A 12,754-nucleotide genomic window follows, 5' to 3' on the forward strand; every position below is an offset into this window, starting at 1 on the left:
TTTAAGACTTTTCATGCCACAAATCTATTGATATTTAGATTCTAAATCAACTTCTGAGGAAATTAAGTATTTAAGAATGACAATACATGTCAATTTTATTGTTTACAGTCCTTAGCAACCAAAATTAGACATTTTGACACAAGGCTTATATTTGTACTCTATCGGCTTAACCCTTGCTTCTGATGAACTGGGCTGCATGTAGTAGCCTAAGTATTGAACGCGTTGGTTTTTTTCTTGCGAATATATCAAATTATTGTTTTTATCAAGATTTTATGTTACATTTTGGCATATATTAAATGTAAAGTTAAATCAGATGTAAGAAATTGATTCCCTATCACCAAGTCTTTTAATCAAGTCTTTACTATGCAATAGGCATAAAGATTAACATTTTGATGCTTGAAATTGCTACATTTTGTACAATTTTGCATCATCAGAGATCTTATTAAGATTTTCTGCATAAAAAAACTGACAAAAGAGGTATAGTTTTTAAGATTTTGCCAAAAATTAAGGTAGAGACAAGATTTTACACTTTGACTTGGCACCTTTCTTTAAATCAGTTTTTGTCGCGTTTCAGTGTCAACTGCTAACCTTCATAAAATATTCATTACTCAACCAATTTTCAAAAATAAAAGGCCATTTTACTCGATTTAGCTAGCAGAACACAGAAAATAAGTTAAAAGGGAGAATTTGAAAAAAATATTTACTATTAAGGTAGCAATACACAGTTAGGAGTTTAGTTTCGCATTTTGGCCCCGGTGGATTTTTCAAATAGGAAAGTTATTGTGTAATAAAATTCATTTTTAGAAAGCTGAGTGCTAACTTAGCCTTCAAAGATGGTTTATAAGAGCATCAAGATTATGTTTTACATGTTTTATGGGCTATTTTCTGTTTGACAATCCGTATTTTCATAGCTAGACCGGCTTTCGGCCCAGAAATTAATGTAATGTTTACAAACACTTTTTTTCTACACGAACTTTTTGACGCAATTTTACAAAAAAATGAGACGAAAGACATATGATTTTCATTGGATTTGCTGAATGATGTATGTACACAGTTTCAGAAAAGGTATTACTTCAAGCGATTGAAATTCTACTTTTAGCCAAATTTTGGGGAAATATGTGACATCTTTCCCCCCCTTTTTGCAATATTTTATAACAAATAAATACAGATTGTTGCCATGGATACACCCAAAAGAAATTATATTTTACCATTTTATATACTGGATATAAAATCTATGGAAGATTCTGATTACATACATATGCACATATATGACACAAGCAGTAAGCTTGATATTGCAAGAAAGCAATGAAAAGGGGATGGTAAAATCTATAAGGGCAAATTATAATATTTTTTCCTAACTGTTTATTGCTACCTTATGGCATACTTACCAAGCTCAGAATTGTATAATTTAAGACTTTTCATGCCACAAATCTATTGATATTTAGATTCTAAATCAACTTCTGAGGAAATTAAGTATTTAAGAATGACAATACATGTCAATTTTATTGTTTACAGTCCTTAGCAACCAAAATTAGACATTTTGACACAAGGCTTATATTTGTACTCTATCGGCTTAACCCTTGCTTCTGATGAACTGGGCTGCATGTAGTAGCCTAAGTATTGAACGCGTTGGTTTTTTTCTTGCGAATATATCAAATTATTGTTTTTATCAAGATTTTATGTTACATTTTGGCATATATTAAATGTAAAGTTAAATCAGATGTAAGAAATTGATTCCCTATCACCAAGTCTTTTAATCAAGTCTTTACTATGCAATAGGCATAAAGATTAACATTTTGATGCTTGAAATTGCTACATTTTGTACAATTTTGCATCATCAGAGATCTTATTAAGATTTTCTGCATAAAAAAACTGACAAAAGAGGTATAGTTTTTAAGATTTTGCCAAAAATTAAGGTAGAGACAAGATTTTACACTTTGACTTGGCACCTTTCTTTAAATCAGTTTTTGTCGCGTTTCAGTGTCAACTGCTAACCTTCATAAAATATTCATTACTCAACCAATTTTCAAAAATAAAAGGCCATTTTACTCGATTTAGCTAGCAGAACACAGAAAATAAGTTAAAAGGGAGAATTTGAAAAAAATATTTACTATTAAGGTAGCAATACACAGTTAGGAGTTTAGTTTCGCATTTTGGCCCCGGTGGATTTTTCAAATAGGAAAGTTATTGTGTAATAAAATTCATTTTTAGAAAGCTGAGTGCTAACTTAGCCTTCAAAGATGGTTTATAAGAGCATCAAGATTATGTTTTACATGTTTTATGGGCTATTTTCTGTTTGACAATCCGTATTTTCATAGCTAGACCGGCTTTCGGCCCAGAAATTAATGTAATGTTTACAAACACTTTTTTTCTACACGAACTTTTTGACGCAATTTTACAAAAAAATGAGACGAAAGACATATGATTTTCATTGGATTTGCTGAATGATGTATGTACACAGTTTCAGAAAAGGTATTACTTCAAGCGATTGAAATTCTACTTTTAGCCAAATTTTTGGGAAATATGTGACATCTTTCCCCCCCTTTTTGCAATATTTTATAACAAATAAATACAGATTGTTGCCATGGATACACCCAAAAGAAATTATATTTTACCATTTTATATACTGGATATAAAATCTATGGAAGATTCTGATTACATACATATGCACATATATGACACAAGCAGTAAGCTTGATATTGCAAGAAAGCAATGAAAAGGGGATGGTAAAATCTATAAGGGCAAATTATAATATTTTTTCCTAACTGTTTATTGCTACCTTATGGCATACTTACCAAGCTCAGAATTGTATAATTTAAGACTTTTCATGCCACAAATCTATTGATATTTAGATTCTAAATCAACTTCTGAGGAAATTAAGTATTTAAGAATGACAATACATGTCAATTTTATTGTTTACAGTCCTTAGCAACCAAAATTAGACATTTTGACACAAGGCTTATATTTGTACTCTATCGGCTTAACCCTTGCTTCTGATGAACTGGGCTGCATGTAGTAGCCTAAGTATTGAACGCGTTGGTTTTTTTCTTGCGAATATATCAAATTATTGTTTTTATCAAGATTTTATGTTACATTTTGGCATATATTAAATGTAAAGTTAAATCAGATGTAAGAAATTGATTCCCTATCACCAAGTCTTTTAATCAAGTCTTTACTATGCAATAGGCATAAAGATTAACATTTTGATGCTTGAAATTGCTACATTTTGTACAATTTTGCATCATCAGAGATCTTATTAAGATTTTCTGCATAAAAAAACTGACAAAAGAGGTATAGTTTTTAAGATTTTGCCAAAAATTAAGGTAGAGACAAGATTTTACACTTTGACTTGGCACCTTTCTTTAAATCAGTTTTTGTCGCGTTTCAGTGTCAACTGCTAACCTTCATAAAATATTCATTACTCAACCAATTTTCAAAAATAAAAGGCCATTTTACTCGATTTAGCTAGCAGAACACAGAAAATAAGTTAAAAGGGAGAATTTGAAAAAAATATTTACTATTAAGGCATACTTACCAAGCTCAGAATTGTATAATTTAAGACTTTTCATGCCACAAATCTATTGATATTTAGATTCTAAATCAACTTCTGAGGAAATTAAGTATTTAAGAATGACAATACATGTCAATTTTATTGTTTACAGTCCTTAGCAACCAAAATTAGACATTTTGACACAAGGCTTATATTTGTACTCTATCGGCTTAACCCTTGCTTCTGATGAACTGGGCTGCATGTAGTAGCCTAAGTATTGAACGCGTTGGTTTTTTTCTTGCGAATATATCAAATTATTGTTTTTATCAAGATTTTATGTTACATTTTGGCATATATTAAATGTAAAGTTAAATCAGATGTAAGAAATTGATTCCCTATCACCAAGTCTTTTAATCAAGTCTTTACTATGCAATAGGCATAAAGATTAACATTTTGATGCTTGAAATTGCTACATTTTGTACAATTTTGCATCATCAGAGATCTTATTAAGATTTTCTGCATAAAAAAACTGACAAAAGAGGTATAGTTTTTAAGATTTTGCCAAAAATTAAGGTAGAGACAAGATTTTACACTTTGACTTGGCACCTTTCTTTAAATCAGTTTTTGTCGCGTTTCAGTGTCAACTGCTAACCTTCATAAAATATTCATTACTCAACCAATTTTCAAAAATAAAAGGCCATTTTACTCGATTTAGCTAGCAGAACACAGAAAATAAGTTAAAAGGGAGAATTTGAAAAAAATATTTACTATTAAGGTAGCAATACACAGTTAGGAGTTTAGTTTCGCATTTTGGCCCCGGTGGATTTTTCAAATAGGAAAGTTATTGTGTAATAAAATTCATTTTTAGAAAGCTGAGTGCTAACTTAGCCTTCAAAGATGGTTTATAAGAGCATCAAGATTATGTTTTACATGTTTTATGGGCTATTTTCTGTTTGACAATCCGTATTTTCATAGCTAGACCGGCTTTCGGCCCAGAAATTAATGTAATGTTTACAAACACTTTTTTTCTACACGAACTTTTTGACGCAATTTTACAAAAAAATGAGACGAAAGACATATGATTTTCATTGGATTTGCTGAATGATGTATGTACACAGTTTCAGAAAAGGTATTACTTCAAGCGATTGAAATTCTACTTTTAGCCAAATTTTGGGGAAATATGTGACATCTTTCCCCCCCTTTTTGCAATATTTTATAACAAATAAATACAGATTGTTGCCATGGATACACCCAAAAGAAATTATATTTTACCATTTTATATACTGGATATAAAATCTATGGAAGATTCTGATTACATACATATGCACATATATGACACAAGCAGTAAGCTTGATATTGCAAGAAAGCAATGAAAAGGGGATGGTAAAATCTATAAGGGCAAATTATAATATTTTTTCCTAACTGTTTATTGCTACCTTATGGCATACTTACCAAGCTCAGAATTGTATAATTTAAGACTTTTCATGCCACAAATCTATTGATATTTAGATTCTAAATCAACTTCTGAGGAAATTAAGTATTTAAGAATGACAATACATGTCAATTTTATTGTTTACAGTCCTTAGCAACCAAAATTAGACATTTTGACACAAGGCTTATATTTGTACTCTATCGGCTTAACCCTTGCTTCTGATGAACTGGGCTGCATGTAGTAGCCTAAGTATTGAACGCGTTGGTTTTTTTCTTGCGAATATATCAAATTATTGTTTTTATCAAGATTTTATGTTACATTTTGGCATATATTAAATGTAAAGTTAAATCAGATGTAAGAAATTGATTCCCTATCACCAAGTCTTTTAATCAAGTCTTTACTATGCAATAGGCATAAAGATTAACATTTTGATGCTTGAAATTGCTACATTTTGTACAATTTTGCATCATCAGAGATCTTATTAAGATTTTCTGCATAAAAAAACTGACAAAAGAGGTATAGTTTTTAAGATTTTGCCAAAAATTAAGGTAGAGACAAGATTTTACACTTTGACTTGGCACCTTTCTTTAAATCAGTTTTTGTCGCGTTTCAGTGTCAACTGCTAACCTTCATAAAATATTCATTACTCAACCAATTTTCAAAAATAAAAGGCCATTTTACTCGATTTAGCTAGCAGAACACAGAAAATAAGTTAAAAGGGAGAATTTGAAAAAAATATTTACTATTAAGGTAGCAATACACAGTTAGGAGTTTAGTTTCGCATTTTGGCCCCGGTGGATTTTTCAAATAGGAAAGTTATTGTGTAATAAAATTCATTTTTAGAAAGCTGAGTGCTAACTTAGCCTTCAAAGATGGTTTATAAGAGCATCAAGATTATGTTTTACATGTTTTATGGGCTATTTTCTGTTTGACAATCCGTATTTTCATAGCTAGACCGGCTTTCGGCCCAGAAATTAATGTAATGTTTACAAACACTTTTTTTCTACACGAACTTTTTGACGCAATTTTACAAAAAAATGAGACGAAAGACATATGATTTTCATTGGATTTGCTGAATGATGTATGTACACAGTTTCAGAAAAGGTATTACTTCAAGCGATTGAAATTCTACTTTTAGCCAAATTTTGGGGAAATATGTGACATCTTTCCCCCCCTTTTTGCAATATTTTATAACAAATAAATACAGATTGTTGCCATGGATACACCCAAAAGAAATTATATTTTACCATTTTATATACTGGATATAAAATCTATGGAAGATTCTGATTACATACATATGCACATATATGACACAAGCAGTAAGCTTGATATTGCAAGAAAGCAATGAAAAGGGGATGGTAAAATCTATAAGGGCAAATTATAATATTTTTTCCTAACTGTTTATTGCTACCTTATGGCATACTTACCAAGCTCAGAATTGTATAATTTAAGACTTTTCATGCCACAAATCTATTGATATTTAGATTCTAAATCAACTTCTGAGGAAATTAAGTATTTAAGAATGACAATACATGTCAATTTTATTGTTTACAGTCCTTAGCAACCAAAATTAGACATTTTGACACAAGGCTTATATTTGTACTCTATCGGCTTAACCCTTGCTTCTGATGAACTGGGCTGCATGTAGTAGCCTAAGTATTGAACGCGTTGGTTTTTTTCTTGCGAATATATCAAATTATTGTTTTTATCAAGATTTTATGTTACATTTTGGCATATATTAAATGTAAAGTTAAATCAGATGTAAGAAATTGATTCCCTATCACCAAGTCTTTTAATCAAGTCTTTACTATGCAATAGGCATAAAGATTAACATTTTGATGCTTGAAATTGCTACATTTTGTACAATTTTGCATCATCAGAGATCTTATTAAGATTTTCTGCATAAAAAAACTGACAAAAGAGGTATAGTTTTTAAGATTTTGCCAAAAATTAAGGTAGAGACAAGATTTTACACTTTGACTTGGCACCTTTCTTTAAATCAGTTTTTGTCGCGTTTCAGTGTCAACTGCTAACCTTCATAAAATATTCATTACTCAACCAATTTTCAAAAATAAAAGGCCATTTTACTCGATTTAGCTAGCAGAACACAGAAAATAAGTTAAAAGGGAGAATTTGAAAAAAATATTTACTATTAAGGCATACTTACCAAGCTCAGAATTGTATAATTTAAGACTTTTCATGCCACAAATCTATTGATATTTAGATTCTAAATCAACTTCTGAGGAAATTAAGTATTTAAGAATGACAATACATGTCAATTTTATTGTTTACAGTCCTTAGCAACCAAAATTAGACATTTTGACACAAGGCTTATATTTGTACTCTATCGGCTTAACCCTTGCTTCTGATGAACTGGGCTGCATGTAGTAGCCTAAGTATTGAACGCGTTGGTTTTTTTCTTGCGAATATATCAAATTATTGTTTTTATCAAGATTTTATGTTACATTTTGGCATATATTAAATGTAAAGTTAAATCAGATGTAAGAAATTGATTCCCTATCACCAAGTCTTTTAATCAAGTCTTTACTATGCAATAGGCATAAAGATTAACATTTTGATGCTTGAAATTGCTACATTTTGTACAATTTTGCATCATCAGAGATCTTATTAAGATTTTCTGCATAAAAAAACTGACAAAAGAGGTATAGTTTTTAAGATTTTGCCAAAAATTAAGGTAGAGACAAGATTTTACACTTTGACTTGGCACCTTTCTTTAAATCAGTTTTTGTCGCGTTTCAGTGTCAACTGCTAACCTTCATAAAATATTCATTACTCAACCAATTTTCAAAAATAAAAGGCCATTTTACTCGATTTAGCTAGCAGAACACAGAAAATAAGTTAAAAGGGAGAATTTGAAAAAAATATTTACTATTAAGGTAGCAATACACAGTTAGGAGTTTAGTTTCGCATTTTGGCCCCGGTGGATTTTTCAAATAGGAAAGTTATTGTGTAATAAAATTCATTTTTAGAAAGCTGAGTGCTAACTTAGCCTTCAAAGATGGTTTATAAGAGCATCAAGATTATGTTTTACATGTTTTATGGGCTATTTTCTGTTTGACAATCCGTATTTTCATAGCTAGACCGGCTTTCGGCCCAGAAATTAATGTAATGTTTACAAACACTTTTTTTCTACACGAACTTTTTGACGCAATTTTACAAAAAAATGAGACAAAAGACATATGATTTTCATTGGATTTGCTGAATGATGTATGTACACAGTTTCAGAAAAGGTATTACTTCAAGCGATTGAAATTCTACTTTTAGCCAAATTTTGGGGAAATATGTGACATCTTTCCCCCCCTTTTTGCAATATTTTATAACAAATAAATACAGATTGTTGCCATGGATACACCCAAAAGAAATTATATTTTACCATTTTATATACTGGATATAAAATCTATGGAAGATTCTGATTACATACATATGCACATATATGACACAAGCAGTAAGCTTGATATTGCAAGAAAGCAATGAAAAGGGGATGGTAAAATCTATAAGGGCAAATTATAATATTTTTTCCTAACTGTTTATTGCTACCTTATGGCATACTTACCAAGCTCAGAATTGTATAATTTAAGACTTTTCATGCCACAAATCTATTGATATTTAGATTCTAAATCAACTTCTGAGGAAATTAAGTATTTAAGAATGACAATACATGTCAATTTTATTGTTTACAGTCCTTAGCAACCAAAATTAGACATTTTGACACAAGGCTTATATTTGTACTCTATCGGCTTAACCCTTGCTTCTGATGAACTGGGCTGCATGTAGTAGCCTAAGTATTGAACGCGTTGGTTTTTTTCTTGCGAATATATCAAATTATTGTTTTTATCAAGATTTTATGTTACATTTTGGCATATATTAAATGTAAAGTTAAATCAGATGTAAGAAATTGATTCCCTATCACCAAGTCTTTTAATCAAGTCTTTACTATGCAATAGGCATAAAGATTAACATTTTGATGCTTGAAATTGCTACATTTTGTACAATTTTGCATCATCAGAGATCTTATTAAGATTTTCTGCATAAAAAAACTGACAAAAGAGGTATAGTTTTTAAGATTTTGCCAAAAATTAAGGTAGAGACAAGATTTTACACTTTGACTTGGCACCTTTCTTTAAATCAGTTTTTGTCGCGTTTCAGTGTCAACTGCTAACCTTCATAAAATATTCATTACTCAACCAATTTTCAAAAATAAAAGGCCATTTTACTCGATTTAGCTAGCAGAACACAGAAAATAAGTTAAAAGGGAGAATTTGAAAAAAATATTTACTATTAAGGTAGCAATACACAGTTAGGAGTTTAGTTTCGCATTTTGGCCCCGGTGGATTTTTCAAATAGGAAAGTTATTGTGTAATAAAATTCATTTTTAGAAAGCTGAGTGCTAACTTAGCCTTCAAAGATGGTTTATAAGAGCATCAAGATTATGTTTTACATGTTTTATGGGCTATTTTCTGTTTGACAATCCGTATTTTCATAGCTAGACCGGCTTTCGGCCCAGAAATTAATGTAATGTTTACAAACACTTTTTTTCTACACGAACTTTTTGACGCAATTTTACAAAAAAATGAGACGAAAGACATATGATTTTCATTGGATTTGCTGAATGATGTATGTACACAGTTTCAGAAAAGGTATTACTTCAAGCGATTGAAATTCTACTTTTAGCCAAATTTTGGGGAAATATGTGACATCTTTCCCCCCCTTTTTGCAATATTTTATAACAAATAAATACAGATTGTTGCCATGGATACACCCAAAAGAAATTATATTTTACCATTTTATATACTGGATATAAAATCTATGGAAGATTCTGATTACATACATATGCACATATATGACACAAGCAGTAAGCTTGATATTGCAAGAAAGCAATGAAAAGGGGATGGTAAAATCTATAAGGGCAAATTATAATATTTTTTCCTAACTGTTTATTGCTACCTTATGGCATACTTACCAAGCTCAGAATTGTATAATTTAAGACTTTTCATGCCACAAATCTATTGATATTTAGATTCTAAATCAACTTCTGAGGAAATTAAGTATTTAAGAATGACAATACATGTCAATTTTATTGTTTACAGTCCTTAGCAACCAAAATTAGACATTTTGACACAAGGCTTATATTTGTACTCTATCGGCTTAACCCTTGCTTCTGATGAACTGGGCTGCATGTAGTAGCCTAAGTATTGAACGCGTTGGTTTTTTTCTTGCGAATATATCAAATTATTGTTTTTATCAAGATTTTATGTTACATTTTGGCATATATTAAATGTAAAGTTAAATCAGATGTAAGAAATTGATTCCCTATCACCAAGTCTTTTAATCAAGTCTTTACTATGCAATAGGCATAAAGATTAACATTTTGATGCTTGAAATTGCTACATTTTGTACAATTTTGCATCATCAGAGATCTTATTAAGATTTTCTGCATAAAAAAACTGACAAAAGAGGTATAGTTTTTAAGATTTTGCCAAAAATTAAGGTAGAGACAAGATTTTACACTTTGACTTGGCACCTTTCTTTAAATCAGTTTTTGTCGCGTTTCAGTGTCAACTGCTAACCTTCATAAAATATTCATTACTCAACCAATTTTCAAAAATAAAAGGCCATTTTACTCGATTTAGCTAGCAGAACACAGAAAATAAGTTAAAAGGGAGAATTTGAAAAAAATATTTACTATTAAGGTAGCAATACACAGTTAGGAGTTTAGTTTCGCATTTTGGCCCCGGTGGATTTTTCAAATAGGAAAGTTATTGTGTAATAAAATTCATTTTTAGAAAGCTGAGTGCTAACTTAGCCTTCAAAGATGGTTTATAAGAGCATCAAGATTATGTTTTACATGTTTTATGGGCTATTTTCTGTTTGACAATCCGTATTTTCATAGCTAGACCGGCTTTCGGCCCAGAAATTAATGTAATGTTTACAAACACTTTTTTTCTACACGAACTTTTTGACGCAATTTTACAAAAAAATGAGACGAAAGACATATGATTTTCATTGGATTTGCTGAATGATGTATGTACACAGTTTCAGAAAAGGTATTACTTCAAGCGATTGAAATTCTACTTTTAGCCAAATTTTGGGGAAATATGTGACATCTTTCCCCCCCTTTTTGCAATATTTTATAACAAATAAATACAGATTGTTGCCATGGATACACCCAAAAGAAATTATATTTTACCATTTTATATACTGGATATAAAATCTATGGAAGATTCTGATTACATACATATGCACATATATGACACAAGCAGTAAGCTTGATATTGCAAGAAAGCAATGAAAAGGGGATGGTAAAATCTATAAGGGCAAATTATAATATTTTTTCCTAACTGTTTATTGCTACCTTAGCAACAAGACGGGTGCCACATGTGGAGCAGGATCTGCTTACCCTTCCGGAGCACCTGAGATCACCCCTAGTTTTTTGGTGGGGTTCGTGTTGTTTATTCTTTAGTTTTCTATGTTGTGTCGTGTGTGCTCTTGTTTGTTTGTCCTTTTCATTTTTAGCCATGGCGTTGTCAGTTTGTTTTAGATTGTTTTATGAGTTTGACTGTCCCTTTGGTATCTTTCGTCCCTCTTTTATATGCTGCAAAACATCAATAATAATTTATTTTTAAATGTCTGATAAAACATTTCATAAAATATTAACATTAACTTGCAATTTGACTGAGACCTCCTTAAAATTACATAATTCAAGTAAAATTGTCAATATTTAGCTAAATCAGGAAAGAAGCGTTTACAATTTTTTTTTTATCATCAAGTAAGACAATCACAAATACATATCAGGTGTAAAATATTTTTTTCTCTCTTTGTTATAGCAATGAATCAAGTCATAACTGTTCATTTTTTTTTTAAATTTGACTGCATTTATGGTCATTTAAGGATCTAATCTTTCCGTTTGTATTTATAAATTAGAACTGGTGGTTAAACATTGTTATACATGTAATTGAGTAATAATTGCGTACTGATGATAAAGGGATTCCAATAAAACGAAGCATTGCAGACACAGAAGTGATAAAGGGATTCCAATAAAACGAAGCATTGCAGACATAGAAGTGATAAAGGGATTCCAATAAAACGAAGCATTGCAGACAGAGAAGTGAAAATCTGCTACGTATTATTGTAAGAACTATAATTACATGTATTATTGTAGTAAAACTTCACAACATTACATGTGAATTTCTTATCATTTTTTTCTTACCTACAGAGGCTTTAGGTTTTTTTAGTGTGTTATTAAATCTTTTACAGAATATGGTTTTATTTTTCTTTATTTTAGTTGTTAGATATGCAATCATTACATACTGGTTACTTATAGTTCAACAGCTGTCTGCAGGATGTGTAGACATTGAAAGAATGCCTTATAGAAAATATAGTTATCCCATTATTACTCATTATTAGTGGGCAATCTGTTTGACAAATATTTTTTAAACAGTTGTTTAATAATGAAATTGAGGTTAAGAACAATCAAACTTTAAAACATAAGAAGCCAAAAGGTATTCACGGTATGATTACCAAAATCTACCTTTCAATATAATGTAAGCCACCCGAGAGCATCCTGTCCTATACTCGGTAGTTTACTTTAATAACACTTAAATACAGTGTGTGACTCATGTAGCTACTCTACATTTGTATTAAACTTCCCAAATTACTTGTCAGGTATGGTCTTCGGAATGTTTAATATGTATGTATTGAGCAATCCCTTGTATTCGAGTGTTACTGAGCTAATTTTGTTCCTAACGGCTTTCCATAGTTTTTATGTTTGAACGAGCGTCCTCCAACATCTATTGTTTTCATCAGTGTAAATTC

The 12,754-nt window shown here is 30.5% G+C and overlaps 1 long non-coding RNA gene across 1 annotated transcript in view; it reads left to right on the forward strand.

The window, feature by feature from the left end:
* The window catches only part of LOC143050035 (uncharacterized), a 47,350-nt gene extending 35,150 nt beyond the window's left edge, over positions 1 to 12,200 (forward strand). Inside the window, exon 2 of the long non-coding RNA XR_012970427.1 lies at positions 11,300 to 12,200. This is a non-coding gene — a long non-coding RNA (uncharacterized LOC143050035). The remainder of the gene's footprint in view (positions 1 to 11,299) is intronic.
* Positions 12,201 to 12,754: the final 554 nt, after the last annotated feature.

Source organism: Mytilus galloprovincialis, chromosome 1 (assembly GCF_965363235.1).
Source record: "Mytilus galloprovincialis chromosome 1, xbMytGall1.hap1.1, whole genome shotgun sequence".
NCBI lineage: Eukaryota > Metazoa > Mollusca > Bivalvia > Mytilida > Mytilidae > Mytilus > Mytilus galloprovincialis.